The following is a 15,947-nucleotide window of genomic DNA, read 5'->3' on the forward strand; positions in this document are numbered from 1 at the left end:
GCTCCAAAGTGCCCCTAGGGTGCCACCGTGACACTAGTGCGCCTACGTGACACTAGTGAGCGACCAAAATACTTGAGGTAGCAGTCGGAAAAATACAGGAGAGGAAAGTGAGAAATGGGTGCAGGTTGCAGCGTTTTGCAGAGTAGTGCAGAATACAATTGTAGGTACAATTCTGATAAAATATAAGAGCAGAATACATATGCAAAGCAATCAGTTACATGGGACAGATAGGTTATCTTCTTCTGTCTATTGATTATTGAAGTGCATATATTTTATGCAAGAATCACAGTGGTTCAATAAATATTGAAAACACCCCTTTGTGTACCTCATGTATAGCTCATGTATAGCTCTCCGTGAGCTCACGAGTGACTCTGAGAAAATGTTCTAGATCTGTTACTACGATTCCTGTGGGGGATCAGGGTTGTCATGTTCTGAGGTTGCTCAAACCATTGTTACCTTACTAGGTTAAGGGGTACTTATGATGGCACTGTGAGTTAGCTAGTCATAGGCCAACATATCCTGAGATGGTGCATTGAATCAGTCTGACACCATCTCAACGCTTATGTTGTCCAACAAACTAACCGTTCCTACTGAATAGTGAAACCGTACACACAGTCTCCCCAACACTCTTCAACCTGTACATGGGACTGCTAACAGAGATCCTGAATCAATTGGAATATACTACCCCTGATGAGGCATTGAAGCGCTTTTCAGTGAGTAGCACTCTACACCGGAACCCAAAAAGTGGTGGAAATTTCAGTTAATTTGAGTGGTGGACATGTGAGTCTGTTAGTTGGATTGAAAAGGATAATGGTAGGATAGAAGAGGGGAGAGTCCAGAAAGTGTTTATTGAGAGATCGTAGTAGGAAAATGAGGCTTGGGATGAGTATAAGGATAGATGGAGGAGGGAAGAATTAATAATGAAAATGTATTAGAGAGATTAGTATTAAAATGAGTTTTGGAATGAGTCAAAGGACGGATGACTTTAGAAGAGTTGTCTGGGAGATTGTTTGATTAAAATGAGGTTTGGGGTGATCCAAGGCGGGATAGAGGAGGGAAAAGTCTAGAAAGGGTAATTTTTTAGATCTTAGTAGTAGAATGAGGCTTGGCATGAGTCCGAGAACGGAGGTAGAGGATATATTGAGAGAGGTAAAAGGTGAATTATAGGGTAGTGCATTGGAGAGAATCAATCAACGTTTTTTTTACAATAGGAGTAAAGTAATATATTGATACATAAGTACCTATTATTATACATGTTTATATCAAGAAATGCACATATCTAGAACATACATATAATCAAATAAAATGTTTACATACATAGGGACATGCTGTACATTTGTATTTGAGTGTGTTGGTTATGCAGGAAAGAGCCCACTCTTGAGTAGTCTTTTGATGATAAGATAGTTATTTGTAGATCTTATGTTTGGGGTTAATGAATTCCATAGTGTGGCTTCTTGAACAGAGAAAGATGTGCCACCTATGGCTTTTTTCTTGTATGGTGGGATTTCGAGGAGAGGTGCCAATCTGGGGCGGAGGTTCCTTTGTTGAATGTATTTGGTGATTTCATTCCTGATGAAAAGAGGTCCTGTTCCATGTATTGCTTTGTGGGTAACACAAAGCAGCTTGAATGTAGATCTTCTGGTAACTAATGTAGGGCCCTCAAGGCAGGGGAGATGTGTGAATGTGGCTTTACATGTAGTAGTAGTCTGGCAGCCGAGTTCTGAATCCATTTTAGTCTTTTCATAGTTGATAAAGATGATCCATGGTAGAGGCCAATGGTACGCTGCAGCTAACCCAAACATGGCTAGCGCTAAATCATCTTAAACTTAATTCTCTAAAGACCGAATTCCTATTCATACCTTCTTCCAACCTCAAAATGCCAATACAATCATTAGTATTATCTAGGCAGGCCCACATGGTGCAGATATGTTTAGGGGGTCGCCATAGGTGACCCCCAGGCCCCATAGTGGAGGGGTAAGGGGGCCCACTAGGCGCCCCTAAAGTCACTTTCTGCCTGCCTTTTTATGATGGATGAGCCGTTATGAAACGGCAGGTGGAAAGGGACATTGTAATCCTTACGGCACTGCCTGAGACAGCACCACTCCTATTATAGGGTTTACTGGCCCTCTGGCATTCCAACAGGCTCCGTGAGCCCGTCAGAAAGCATTGGAATGTCCCTCCGCCTGCTGCTTCTGACTGCACGCATTGCAATGCGTTGTAGGACTGCATCCAATGAGCCATCGGATGCGGTCGTACTGCCATCAGAATGACCCCTTTGGTTCTCTACACGAAAAGCCTGCAACTTCATTGCAGGTGAACCATGATCAAACCATGAGGACAATGAACCTACCAATGTTGATGCAACGTACTTCTCACAATGTGTCGGCGGACAAAGTGTTCTTTCACATCATTATGATACTCCTGTTGTTTTGTAAGATGTGTCTACCTTTTTTTTTTGTACTTATATATGTAACGCAACAGCCTTTTCTCTGCACAGCTCTCTGATACTTTTGGGTCATGTTCGCACTTTATAAAACTTTCAAAATAAAATAAAATAAAAATGAATACTTAGCCCTACCAAAGGAGATCTTCTTTCCTCTGCCTTCATTGCAGAGAAGGGGGCTGTAGAACTAAAGGACTGAACCGCTGTAGGCTCACCCTCAGCTCACTAACACCAACAGCAAACAACCGAACTAACGCTCTAGGACATTTGTACCTCTTGCGTATTATGTCTAGGCTTCTGCAAAATTTGGGTAATTTGCTTTGCATAAATTGTGTGATATGCCCAAAAAATTACACAATATACTGGCTTGTTTGGCTCTTTTATTTTCTTTCTCCTCATGTGATAACATTTTTACCAGAAACAGAACGAAGTATGAATCAATTCAGTGGCATAATGGCGCAATCTCAGATATTTCGTGGTACACTCATAATGCGTAAGGGTGAAGCTATACAAGATAACCCTAGTTCTGACACCTCCCTGCAATTATATACCGAATAAGCATCTTTAAACACTGACTTATCCATGTACCAGTCTTCAGATATCTGATGACTGATTTTTCCTGACTAACAGAAAACAATGTTCCTCCGAATTTTCTGGGCACATTACCTGTGGCATCCCCCTGTGACTGTAGGAGCATCTCACAATTATGTACTCAAATTAAGGGCTGGCCTTCAATAATACTCTAATGCCACAGGAAAGAGGTCCCTTCATCAACAGTGCTTTGGCACATAACCTTGCATGACCTTTTATGCACCTCCCAAAAGACATTAACTAATTGAATACCGAATAATACATTTATTTTGGCTAGGAGTCTTGGGCTTAGTGTGAACATTTTCAATTCCTAGCATGAATCAAGAGTGTTGTCCTAGACAAAGAGGTGATCTTTTCTGGCTTGTGCTAAGTCCTTTTCTACAACGTTGAGTTTCAAAATACGTAATTTTATGTTTTTCAGCAAAACCTCCCCTTTTCTCATCAATTTTTTGTTGTGATCTGTGCTGCCGATTTTGAGTCGGTGGCTGGTGTGGCATTGTGGTTAATGCAGTGTCATGAGACATGTCAGATCTTTGTGAAATACTGCACTGGGGCTGTTGTGCCCTGAGGCTGAGTGATCTTTTCCCCAGGCATTGTTGTTGGCTCACAACAAGTTGTATGTGAGTGAATTATTTTAAATGTGTAGGTTGTTCAATCATCAAAAACATTTTTATTAACTTGATCATCTCACATGTGGTATATTAAACAGTGTTGGCACATTACAAATACTTTGGAGGCGGTGGAAGTAATTTTTTTCAATAGATTTTTTAGATCAAGTACAAGCACACCTCTCTCTTCAAATTTGTGTGCATCTGCATGTTATGCATGGGTGTTCCCCTACAATTTCTTTGATGTCTGAATCTGAGGCCAGTACATACCAGATTATCTGCAAACTCTGATACCTGTAGTGGAGGAGTGTGGCTCAATGGTTAGAGCGGCAGACCCTGATGCAGAGTTCTGGTCCGGGACCAGGGTTCAATTCCCGCCTCGGCGGGTCTTGAGCTCATAATTCCTCGGACCTGATTTCTCGCCTCGGTGCCTACTCTAATCATGGGCCCCACGCTGCAACTCTGGGCAATAGCTTGCTTAACCTCCACACCGGCCCCAACAGCGCTGTGGATGCCTGGCTTCACCCTGGGGGTGCCCAGGAGTGGACACTTCACAGGGAAAGCCAGGAGGGGTTCCACAGCGGTATGAGTAATAGCACCAGGAAACCGCTTGGTGACAGTGCGCTCTACAAATACCTTGACATTTACCTTTATCTGCTGACATTTATGTACATGGTTGTATACCTCTGCTACGCACACGTCACATTTAAGCTCTTAAGCTTTTGATGCTTACCTGCAAGTTAATTTCTGCTTTGAGCATTGGTCAACCAGAATTTGTTCTTTTGTGATGTCTTGTCAGGGAAACATTCTTCAGTTCTGTTTTCTTGTTGATTATGCGCTCTTAGAAGGACGCACTTGAGGCACCGCTCCCACCACACCCAGAATATTTTACGCATCTAATCCAGATCATTGTGTGTTGACAAAACTCCACCATTACTCCATCCTGAGACAGCATTCAGCAGAGGGTGCCTTGTTAAATCCACATAAGATGGAACAAAGCATGGATTGCAGTGCCGTAGATGTAAAGGTAAAAAGCATCGTCAACGAGGAAATAATCATTCACCAAAACTAGCTCAGACTAATTCAGCAACTTTTCGGAATCACAAATATATAGTGCTGAGCAATCACTTAAGACATATCTTAGAGCTTTGTTGTGTCTTCTTCTCTTGTGATGCTTTCCAATGCTGAATGTTCTATCTTCAACATTCCATATGATGTCAGCACTGGGAATTTCTGTGTAGTCATTTCCCCTTGAATTTAAAATGTGGCTGTCTGTGGATGGGCAGTTCATTAATAAACCTACATACTGAGACTCCTGCATGTGCTACTATATACTGTGTGTGGACTGAGATACCACATTTGTGGTGACAGATGGGGGGCTCCAAGGAATATCTTGCTGGGGCACTTTTCCGCCTGACCAAACAACCATCTTCACCTATCTGACCTGCCACCACTCGCTGTTGGTCTCCCCTGCCGCCGCTACCTACTCCAACCGCGCGGCCGCAGAGGGGGGAGACTACAGCTCCCAGGTCTTCCTGCGCCCACGCACACGCCCACTTCCGCACCCGGTGGCACTCAAAACAGAGGCAGTGCTGCAAAGGAGCGGGGGCTCCGAGGAATATCTTGCTGGGGCACTTTTCCGCTGGACCAAACGACCATCTTCACCTACCTGACCTGCCGCCACTCGCTGTTGGTCTCCCCTGCCGCCGCTGCCTACTCCAACCATGTGGCCGCAGACGGGGGAGACTACAGCTCCCAGGTCTTCCTGCACTTAAGCACACGACCACTTCCGCGCCCGGTGGCGCTCAAAAGAGGGGCCACACTCCCACATCGCGAGACACACGCGCGGGTGGCACCAGGAGAAGCCCGGGACAAGGGCAGGCCGTCTGAGGCCATCATTGGCCGGAGGTGGCTGGGCTGGGCCATCCCTCTTGCCTCTGCATCCGGGACTAAGGTGTTTTATGATGCCAACAAATAATGTTCCTGCTCGTATCCAAAGGAAGCATGCATGCACTGTTAAAGGGCCCAGCATCAACCCAGACACTTCTTCAGTAACTTTGCCTACAGCAATTGACTTAATACTACAAAAGGCGATTGGGGTAGTTACTACAGAAATTGAAAGATGCTTATCTATTACTCCTGACTTTTTACCCTTGGTAACACCGACCCCAGCGATTGGACTATCTACATCTGTGTCATCTGTATTTGAGTGTCCCCCCCTGTGTGACTCTGTGCTAATGTCTCCACCTAAGGCAGAAGCTCGTGGAGAGGCTACTGCCAAATTATTTAAAACAACTAAGAGAGATAGGAAGAGAAAACAGCGTAAAGCTAGAGGGTCCAAGTGCAAAAAGGCAGGGGAGGGCAATCTGGAGGGTACTTCAAGTGGTCCTAGATCAGAGAACCTCACGGGCAGTAATGATATTTCTCCAGCATCTTAACCCTATCCATCTTGGGCCCAAGTATTACTAGCAGATCTTCTCACCCAATGTAGGACCATTGTGAAGGAAGAAATTGCTCCACTTCTTGCCTATGTTCAAAACCTAATGGCTACTGTGGGCAAAACTCAAGTTAATAACCAACAGAATGCTAATATAAATCCGTCATCTAGATACCTGGTAAGGGCAGAGATCCATCACAATTCTACTGAGTTCCAGCAAATTCAACCTTGCCCACTAACTACCCAGGCCCCAGTCCTAGTAAACTCTAAAGAGGTAGCCTCCACCAAACAAAGAGCAGACAAGACCACCCCTCTACTGGCTGGGCAAGCACTGAACGAGGACAATACAATAGAGCGATATCTCGGATCCATTCACCCCTGAGCTTCGCCATCTCCTCTATTTTTACCGAGTGGATGTTCGCCTGCACTTTACCCCCGAGGACCTCGAACGGGCTTCCTTGAGGGCATGGCACCCTGACCCTGTTTCGTGAGCCTTCTGCATCACGGCCTGCTTCCCTTTTAATTCGTCCATTACCCCAGCATCCAGTATTTTCCTAGAATCCGGTTTATCCCGTGAGGACCATCCCTACCTAGAACCTCCTACACCCCACGTTCTTCTTCGCACTGAATCCCCTGTGCATTTCTTAGGATATCCATCTCCACCCCCATTAGCGGATTCTTTGACCTATTGTTTGTTATCTGTTGCCTGAAGCCCTCTGATTATCTATCTCTACCACACAGATACCCCCACCGTTACCTCCAAGTATACACATGCCCTGATGAAGGTGAGACCTCCCTGAGGTCGCACACCGAAACGTACGTCCACACAGCGACTATAACCTGGCAAAACCTGAACTGCTTGTTTTTTCATCGTTTTCATTGTCACTACACGTGGAGGACGATACTCCCTATTGCTTATCACTATTAAATCAATTTTTGTGATAATACTTAGTTTACCTATAAATTTTGTTTAACTTGGATTGCTACCCATTAACAAAACGATATAATACTGTATTCAGCAGGATCTTTTAGTCCATTGTTCTTCATTGCACTTAGACTCATAGGTTCTCACCCCTCTTTGACTAGCTTAATAATTTTATTCCAATGAATGGTTCTTTGCAGGATCTGGACGCATGTGATTGAATGAGTGAGAGTGGTAGTGATTGAGTGAATGTTAATTTTTTTGTGGGGGAATATTATCTTTTCCTTATTGTGTCTTGTTATCAAATGACTTGAAATGTATGAATTGTTTATGAATATTGATTAAAACAAACCCATGTATTCATATCTCTTGTTTTTCTGTTGACTTATTTTCTCCTGGGAGGGAGACCGACTTATTTAGTGACTTTATAAGCACTCATTGACTCAGTACAGGTAGAGATTTTTTCGCTCTATTGTATTGTCCTTTTCCCCTGCATCTCCACCTCTAACAAATATCAGGGGTCCCCTTGGTTTATTGCAAGCCCTGAATGAGACCCATTCGAAAGTCAGGAATGATGACCCAAAACTAAAGCAGACCATAGGGGTATATCCAACTCACTCCGGGGAAATGGGCATTACAACTACGGAGGGTAATAGAGATGGGGCTCCGAATAGGGAAACACATAAACTCTGCCTTCCAATTATCAACCTACTCCCAGCGGCTGTACCTTATGTAGTTATCTTGGTAGGCATTCCTGAACTTAAACACGGCCAAAAAGAGTCTCAACTTGATCTTAGAAATAAGATTCTGTTCTGGCTGAACAGGCACAAGCAATTCCCCTATAGTAGTGCTGGTGATATCCTGATTGTGCATAGGGTGGCCTGGGTAGGTCCCTTAAAAAAAACAATCCTGGGGGAATTGTGTGAATATTAACTTTAAGTACCCTGAAAGCGGTCCGCAAATTGTTAATCTATCCCTCTTGCACTTCGGGGCAACAAACTTCCATCGGAGCACTTTCCTTGGATTCTTTCTATCTCTCCTTCCAAAGTGACGGCAAAGCCCAGCCTCCCTGGGACCGCAGTAGATGGGGTGTGGACTCCTTTATGATGCCCACAAACGTCCCGTCCTTATTTAATATTCTGGTGGCAAATAGGTATGCCCTTTTAGAGGAAGTAGACTGACTAAAAGGCTCAGAAGTTTCTATCAACCACAAATTTGGAACGTGGGCGCCCGAGCCTTTGCTCGAACAAATCCAAGTTCAGAAAAAGATCATAACCCATATGGGGGAGGGTATGGAGTTACACAAAAGAACATCTCCCCCGCCAAGGGTTAAACGAATCTGGTGGCTCCCATATGACTGTTTCTACTTCCTAATCCCTACCCCCATGTATCCTCTAGGGGGGGAAATTTCGCAGTTAGACAAAATTAAAATATGATCCTGGAATGTGGCAGGATTAAATAACAAAATTGCCTGCCCTGATTGGGGGTCTTTTATAGACCAATACGATATATGTCTATTTCAGGAGACGTGGGCTAGGGAGGAGACTGTGAGACTGGGGTTTGCTTCATTCAACCAATTGGCATTGATGGGGGAAAGGGGTTGACCTTTTGGGGGCTTAACTATATTGGTAGCATCACACCTGGGCTGTATCATGACAGAAGTAACCACACCAACTATTGACCTCCAATGTGTTACACTTAAGTTTCCATCGAATCTCAGGGTGACTTTTATTAATGTATATTCTTGTCCGGTTAGTATAGGGAAAGAATCTATAACACTGGTTCTGCTAGATACTTTAATTTCCACTGTTCCTAGTAAAAATCAATTGATTATTGCTGGCGATTTTAATTGCCAATACGAGCTCCTGTCCGCCATTGGAAATTTTATTAATACAGAAGAAGACGAGCAATGGTCAATACCTAAGCTCCAAATCACTCCAAATAAAGCCTGGTCACCACTGGCTGTTCAACTGAATGCGATAATTATTGCCCACTCTATGAGATCAGGCGATGGTCGTACCCAGTCCGATCACGAGGGAAAGGCCACGTTTAATCTCACTGTCCAAACAACCCGGATAGATTACATTTTGGTCAATGCTCAAATACTAGGAGTTAAGAGGGATTTCTGGGACTAGGTAGCCCTCCACTCATTCAGTCACAAAACACAAAAAAAACCTAGTCCCAAAGGCAATACTTTCTATAAATCTATGGGCATACTTGGATTTGTCAATAGATCATTCCAATCGCTCTTCTAAAGATAGAAGTAGTTGTCATGCTCAAGAAACTTGCCAAAAGTAGTTAATTAAAATAGCCACTCTCTGATACATCTAACATTAGACAACACAGTACTAACATTCACTAGAAAGACAACATTTGAAAAAATGTGTGAGTAGCTAGAGGACACCTCACGGGCGAACCACCAATGGGGCTCCTGGTTGGTACTCACCAGGTTAGCCCTGTTCTCATCATCGGTGTCCACTAGCTTAACGCAAACGTGTCCGACTCCCAAAAGTAAAAAGACAGTGAATGGTGCAGTGTACACAAACTTATATGTGACAAGGACTAACAACATTCAACATATAACAAAACCATATACTGTGCATGCAAGAAACATAGACCTTTTTATTTGTATCTTCTTGTCTGCAACAGTAAACATATAAACTTAAAAGAGGAGAGAAGCGAATACTACCTATCGATTCGCTTTCAACTCACTGCCGACATGTTTCATTGCCATGGTAGGGTTTCAGGCAATTTCTTCAGGGCGAATGTTTTTAAAAACGTAGAATAAAACTCAAAAAATTCTTTGCGAAACAAATATCTGAAGAATCGACTGGTTTTCACTCAAACTTAAGAAAACCCTCGTCGTTTTGTCCAACCTATGCATCTATTGGCCCTGAGACTGCAGTGTTCGAGGCTAAAATCCTGGAAGAGATTACAGAAATTGAAAACAAAAACAAGTCTGGGGTTTTCAAAAACATGACGAAAGACGACTGGGAATCGATCAAGTCCCTTCAGAACAACGATGAAATAATCATAAAAAGCGCCGATAAGGGCGGCGCTATTGTGATTTTAAATATGGCTGATTACGAAGCAGAAGTTCGAAGACTTTTGAATGTTAGAGCCAATTACCAACCTCTAGTTAGAGACCCAACACCTGAGCTAAGAGAGACTATCACCCAACTAGTGGCGAATGCAAAAGAAAAGAAATGGATAAATGCTAAAGAGGCGGAGTTCCTCATCAACACCAACCCGAGGACTCCGGCCTTTTATATTCTCCCGAAGATACATAAGCCTGCCAGGCCACCCCCTGGCAGGCCCATCGTGTCAGGGATCCAATCTATATTGGAACCTTTGTCTCAATTTGCAGACTACTACTTGCGTGAATCAGTCATAACTCAAAACTCCTTTGTAAAGGATACCACAGATATTCTGAACACCCTGGATTCTATGTCATTTAATCCAACAACAGAATATATTGTAACCATAGACATTGAGTCTTTATACTCCTGTATCCCTCAGGAAGCAGCACTCATGGCAATAGCAAGAGCCCTAAATAAACAAGAATGGTTCTATGATGCACCACAGAGCTTCATATTACAGTGCGTTGAACTAGCACTGACAAGAAATTATTTCTGCTACAAAAACGACCTCTTTTTGCAAGTAACCGGAACTTCTATGGGTGCGACGATGGCACCTAGTGTAGCCTGTATCTACGTAGGTCAGTTTGAGGAGCACGTCATCGAATCTGACAACAACCCTTATAAAGATCATTTACGTCTATGGAAACGTTATATCGATGACGTGCTCCTCATTTGGTCGGGTGAAGAAGACTTACTTGTACAGTTTTTAAACTGGTTAAACACCCAGGACATGAGCCTTCGGTTCACATGGAAATACCATCACACAAGCGCTGTCTACCTCGACCTAGACATTGAAGCCTGTGAAGGGAAATTCGCTACCAGTGTACATCAAAAACCCACCGACAGAAACTCGCTACTAGCCTACCACTCATACCACCCGAGGGCACTAAGGGATAACCTCCCAGTAGGCCAATTTATGCGATACAGAAGGAACTGTTCCTCTACGGATGTATTTACAGAACAGGCAAAAGACCTTAGCAGTAGGTTACAGGCACGAAATTACCCTAGTAAAGTAATTCGGCAAGCGAATAAGAGAGCCTTGAATACACCACGAGCAGCCCTCTTGGAATCACATGTGAAAGAAAAATCAGAATGCCTCCCAGTTGTGATGACCTTCGATCCATTGGCATCCAAAATCCGTCAAGCCATCAGAAAACACTGGCACATTTTGTCGACACAAGAGCACAAGATGCCACCTCCTCGCTTTGCGTTTCGTAGGGCCCAAAATCTAAAGGATAAATTAGTCCATACTAGGATGACAGAAAAAACATCCACTGAGAATACCACCGTACCAAACGGGCACTATCCGTGTGGGAGTTGCTCGGTCTGCCACCTCACGAAAAAAAGCATAACAGTTGTACTTAAATCTGGCAAGGTTTGGTCACTGAACCACTTTAGCAACTGTAACACCACAAACGTGGTGTATAGACTCACTTGTGAATGCGGCCTTGAGTACATTGGATTAACTACGCGCAAGATCAAACTCCGTATACAAGAACATTTAAGCACCATACGCCAAGGCAAACTGACCACAAAGCTTGTGCAACATTGTCATCGAAATAAACATTCATTTACCTGGGTGGTACTGGAGAGAGTTTTGGGGGAGACCCAGACTATAGAAAGACGTCTACTGACAAAGGAGGCACGTTGGATATTTCAAGAGCAGAGTGAACAACGGGGACTTAACGAACTGTTGGAATGGAACAGGCTACACTAAAACCATGATATAGGTGTTCCTTGGCACAGCGTTCTGAGGTCCCATATGACATTATCTGTCGTGGTTTCCTCGCACAGCCTTGCTTTCTTCTTTGTGTTCGCTGAGGGGTTTGAGCTGTTACAAAGATTTCCCCTAATTCTATTCAATGAGTTGCTCCAAAAAGAAAGGGGGCTTTTGAGAATGGATAATGACAAAACAAAAATTTTTTTAGCTCCCACTGTCCAGGTTATGTAGTGGTTACTTTGTCCAGTACATTCGTCACCATAAAAAGATCTATTTCTGTGACCATGCAGTGCTTTAATACATTATCTCTATTCACTGGGAAGATGGAATCAACCTGTTAGTAAGCGCAGCATGAATACAGAAAGATCGCGCTTTAAATACCATACAGGGCACTGGCTTCAAACGTGGTAGTAGGGCAGCACGAGTATTAATGATAAACACAGCGATAATTGTCAGCCTATGTTATGCAGCTTCCACGTATATGACCCCGGTTTGTTTACAATTTAGGGAGGTACTACCCAAACATACTGATGTCTACACATCACAAAACGTTGGCCCAATCAAACATAATGGCCCTTGCGCCTCGCGATGCAAGGACCAATAAAAATCGGTTTAATAATACAGCCCTATGACACGTTACCCACGTGACGCCATTAACCAATCGGTAGCCCAGAACAAAAATAAATAGTACACTCCCCAAACACTCGGCGATCCGGTGTTGAGAAGACGCCGCCCGTGCCTTCTCCACAGGTAACCGCCGCGCGGTGGTAGCTCCGCTTTGACAACAGGAGACCCGGTAAGATTAGATAGGCAGTCTCTAATGTCGGCCCCCTGCTGGCTTTTTGTTTCTCTCTGCGATAGATACAAGTTAAGGGAGCACGAGACCACACTTACCGACTGGAAGTGGGTTTTCTGACGTCCAAAGACGCGATCATAAGTGGTATGATAGCACAAGCCTAGAACCAGGTATTGAACATTCCCCTTATGGTTGAGAGTGAGCAGTACACGGCATAATCACAGGCAGCTTCTTATACATGCCTTTTCTTGATTTACAGCACGCCCAACATAGTACTGTTGGCAGTGGCTTTTTTTAAAAACATTCGCCCTGAAGAAATTGCCTGAAACCCTACCATGGCAATGAAACATGTCGGCAGTGAGTTGAAAGCGAATCGATAGGTAGTATTCGCTTCTCTCCTCTTTTAAGTTTATATGTTTACTGTTGCAGACAAGAAGATACAAATAAAAAGGTCTATGTTTCTTGCATGCACAGTATATGGTTTTGTTATATGTTGAATGTTGTTAGTCCTTGTCACATATAAGTTTGTGTACACTGCACCATTCACTGTCTTTTTACTTTTGGGAGTCGGACACGTTTGCGTTAAGCTAGTGGACACCGATGATGAGAACAGGGCTAACCTGGTGAGTACCAACCAGGAGCCCCATTGGTGGTTCGCCCGTGAGGTGTCCTCTAGCTACTCACACATTTTTTCAAATGTTGTCTTTCTAGTGAATGTTAGTACTGTGTTGTCTAATGTTAGATGTATCAGAGAGTGGCTATTTTAATTAACTACTTTTGGCAAGTTTCTTGAGCATGACAACTACTTCTATCTTTAGAAGAGCGATTGGAATGATCTATTGACAAATCCAAGTATGCCCATAGATTTATAGAAAGTAGTACATTTTGGTCAAGACAAGGTCATGGCCTATGGTCACCGATTTTGAGATCCTACCCCGACACGACAGTGACCATAATGCTCTGGTTCTAAATCTGAGACTACCAGACACTGGTGTCTCTGATGGGAGTAGACCAAGACAGAATAGTGAATTGAAACTCTCAAACAATAGGAGAAGGCTTAAATGGCCCGTGGTGAAACAATCATAAGATAAAATGAGTGCCTTATATTTAGTGGTCTGTAAGACCTTTATGGAGATTAGTGACTGTATTGAGTCTGGACAAGAAGAGGTGATAAATAAAATTGTTAAATTGCATCTGGGGCTGGTGACAGCATTGGCTGACTTACTTAATCCGGTAGTGACTAGCCATAGGACAAACCAGAAGATTGAGTCATGGTTTAACGATGATTGTAAAATGGCGAAGTCCCTTTTGATTGAATCAATTAAAGCCCCATCTAGGAGCTTAGTTAAATTGAGGAGGCAGGAATATAAGCAGGCCATTGCTGAGGCTAAGTAGCAGTGGAAAAATAGCAGATGGGATAGTAGAAAATGTGCCCTGGGCAATAGGAACATGCGGGAGTTTTGGGCAGTTGTTAGAACGGGTAGTACTCATGGATACCTTGCAGATGAGCCGAGTATAGTGCCCGAAAGATGGATGGAACACTTTGGGGCGCTATACTCGATGGAAGCAGGCTCCTGTATGAGCCAGGGAATCCCTCAGAATACCTTTAAGGTCTCACAATATAAATCAGAAGGCGACCCCGCACTCATTATTTCTAATCCAGCCCTAGACATAAAGATTACACTGCTTGAGGTGGAGGGTGCGATTAGAAAGCTCCCATCAGGAAAAGCCCCCGGCATTGATAAAATCCCTGGGGATTTCTACAAAGACCAGCCCAAGATTTGGACTGCACATTTCTTTTTGGTGTTTAATGTTATACTACAGGGCTGCCCTATACCTGAAACCTGGCTGGGGGCGGAAATTGTGCCAGTATTTAAAGAGGGTTGTCCATTAATCCCTGCAAACTACCGCCCGATCAGCTTGATCGATGTGAGTCAAAAACTGTTTGCACAGATTATTCTTGATCGCCTCCAGACTTGGATGGAGGAGTCAGAGATATTGACCCCCTACCAAGCCAGATTTAGGGAAAAGACATCGACCATTGACCAACTTTTAATATTACAACTGCTATATTGGAAAAACGGTTAAAGTAGAGGGTGGCAGCCTCTACTTAATTTCCGTTGACCTTAAGACGGCATTCGACCTGGTACCCTGGGAACTTTTGTGGGAAGTCTTGGTGGACAGGGGATTCCAACCTACCTTGTTAATATCCTTAAAAGACTCCTTTCTAACAACTTTGCGCAGGTCAGAAGTGGCAAAGGGGGTGCCCTGATTCCTAGGTTTGTGGTTAACAGAGGAGTGAGGCAGGGATGCGTTTTGGCATCCACCCCTTTTTGTCTCATTGTTAATGCCTTAATCGCCCACCTCAAAGGGGTTCAAGTTCAAGTTCGAAATTTGTATAGCGCACTACTCACCCAGAGGGTCTCAAGGCGCTTGAGGGAGGTGTGTGTTTTACTTATCGAATATCCAAGTCTTAAGTTGTTTTCTGAAGGCGAGGTGGTTCTGAGTGATGCGGAGGTGAGTGGGGAGAGAGTTCCAGGTTTTGGCCGCTAAGTATGAGAAGGATCTCCCTCCCATGGTGGATCTATGGATGCGTGGGATTGTGGCAAGGGCTTGATTGGACGATCGTAGTTGGCGGGGGGGTGTAAAAGGACAGGCGTGTGTTGAGGCATTCGGGTCCTAAGTTGTAGAGGGCTTTGCGGGCGTGGGTGAGGAGGCGGAACGTTATTCTCTTGTTGACGGGGAGCCAGTGTAGGTCTTTAAGGTGGCCGGAAATGTGAGCTTGGCGGGGGATGTCAAGTATGAGTCTGGCTGAGGCGTTTTGGATGCGTTGGAGTTTTTTCTGTAGCTTGGCTGTGGTTCTGGCATAAAGGGTGTTTCCATAGTCCAGTCGGCTAGTGACCAGTGCGTGCGTGACCGTCTTTCTAGTTTCGGTGGGGATCCAGCTGAAGATTTTTTTGAGCATGCGTAGGATGTTGAAGCAGGATGACGTGACGGCGTTGACTTGTCTGGTCATCGTGAGGGAGGAGTCTAGGATGAAACCCAAGTTCCGTGCGTGGTCCGTGGGGATGGGAGCTGTTCCCAAGGCCGGAGGCCACCAGGAGTCGTCCCAGGCGGAAGGGGATGACCCTAGGATGAGGACTTCAGTTTTGTCTGAATTTAGTTTTAGACGGCTGTTCTTCATCCATTCAGCTACTTCTTTCATTCCTTCGTGTAAGTTTTTTTTGGCGGTGTTTGGGTCTTTGGTGAGGGAAAGGATCAGTTGGGTGTCGTCTGCGTAAGAGATGATG

This window comes from Lissotriton vulgaris, chromosome 11 (genome assembly GCF_964263255.1).
Source record: "Lissotriton vulgaris chromosome 11, aLisVul1.2, whole genome shotgun sequence".
Classification (NCBI taxonomy): Eukaryota; Metazoa; Chordata; class Amphibia; order Caudata; family Salamandridae; genus Lissotriton; species Lissotriton vulgaris.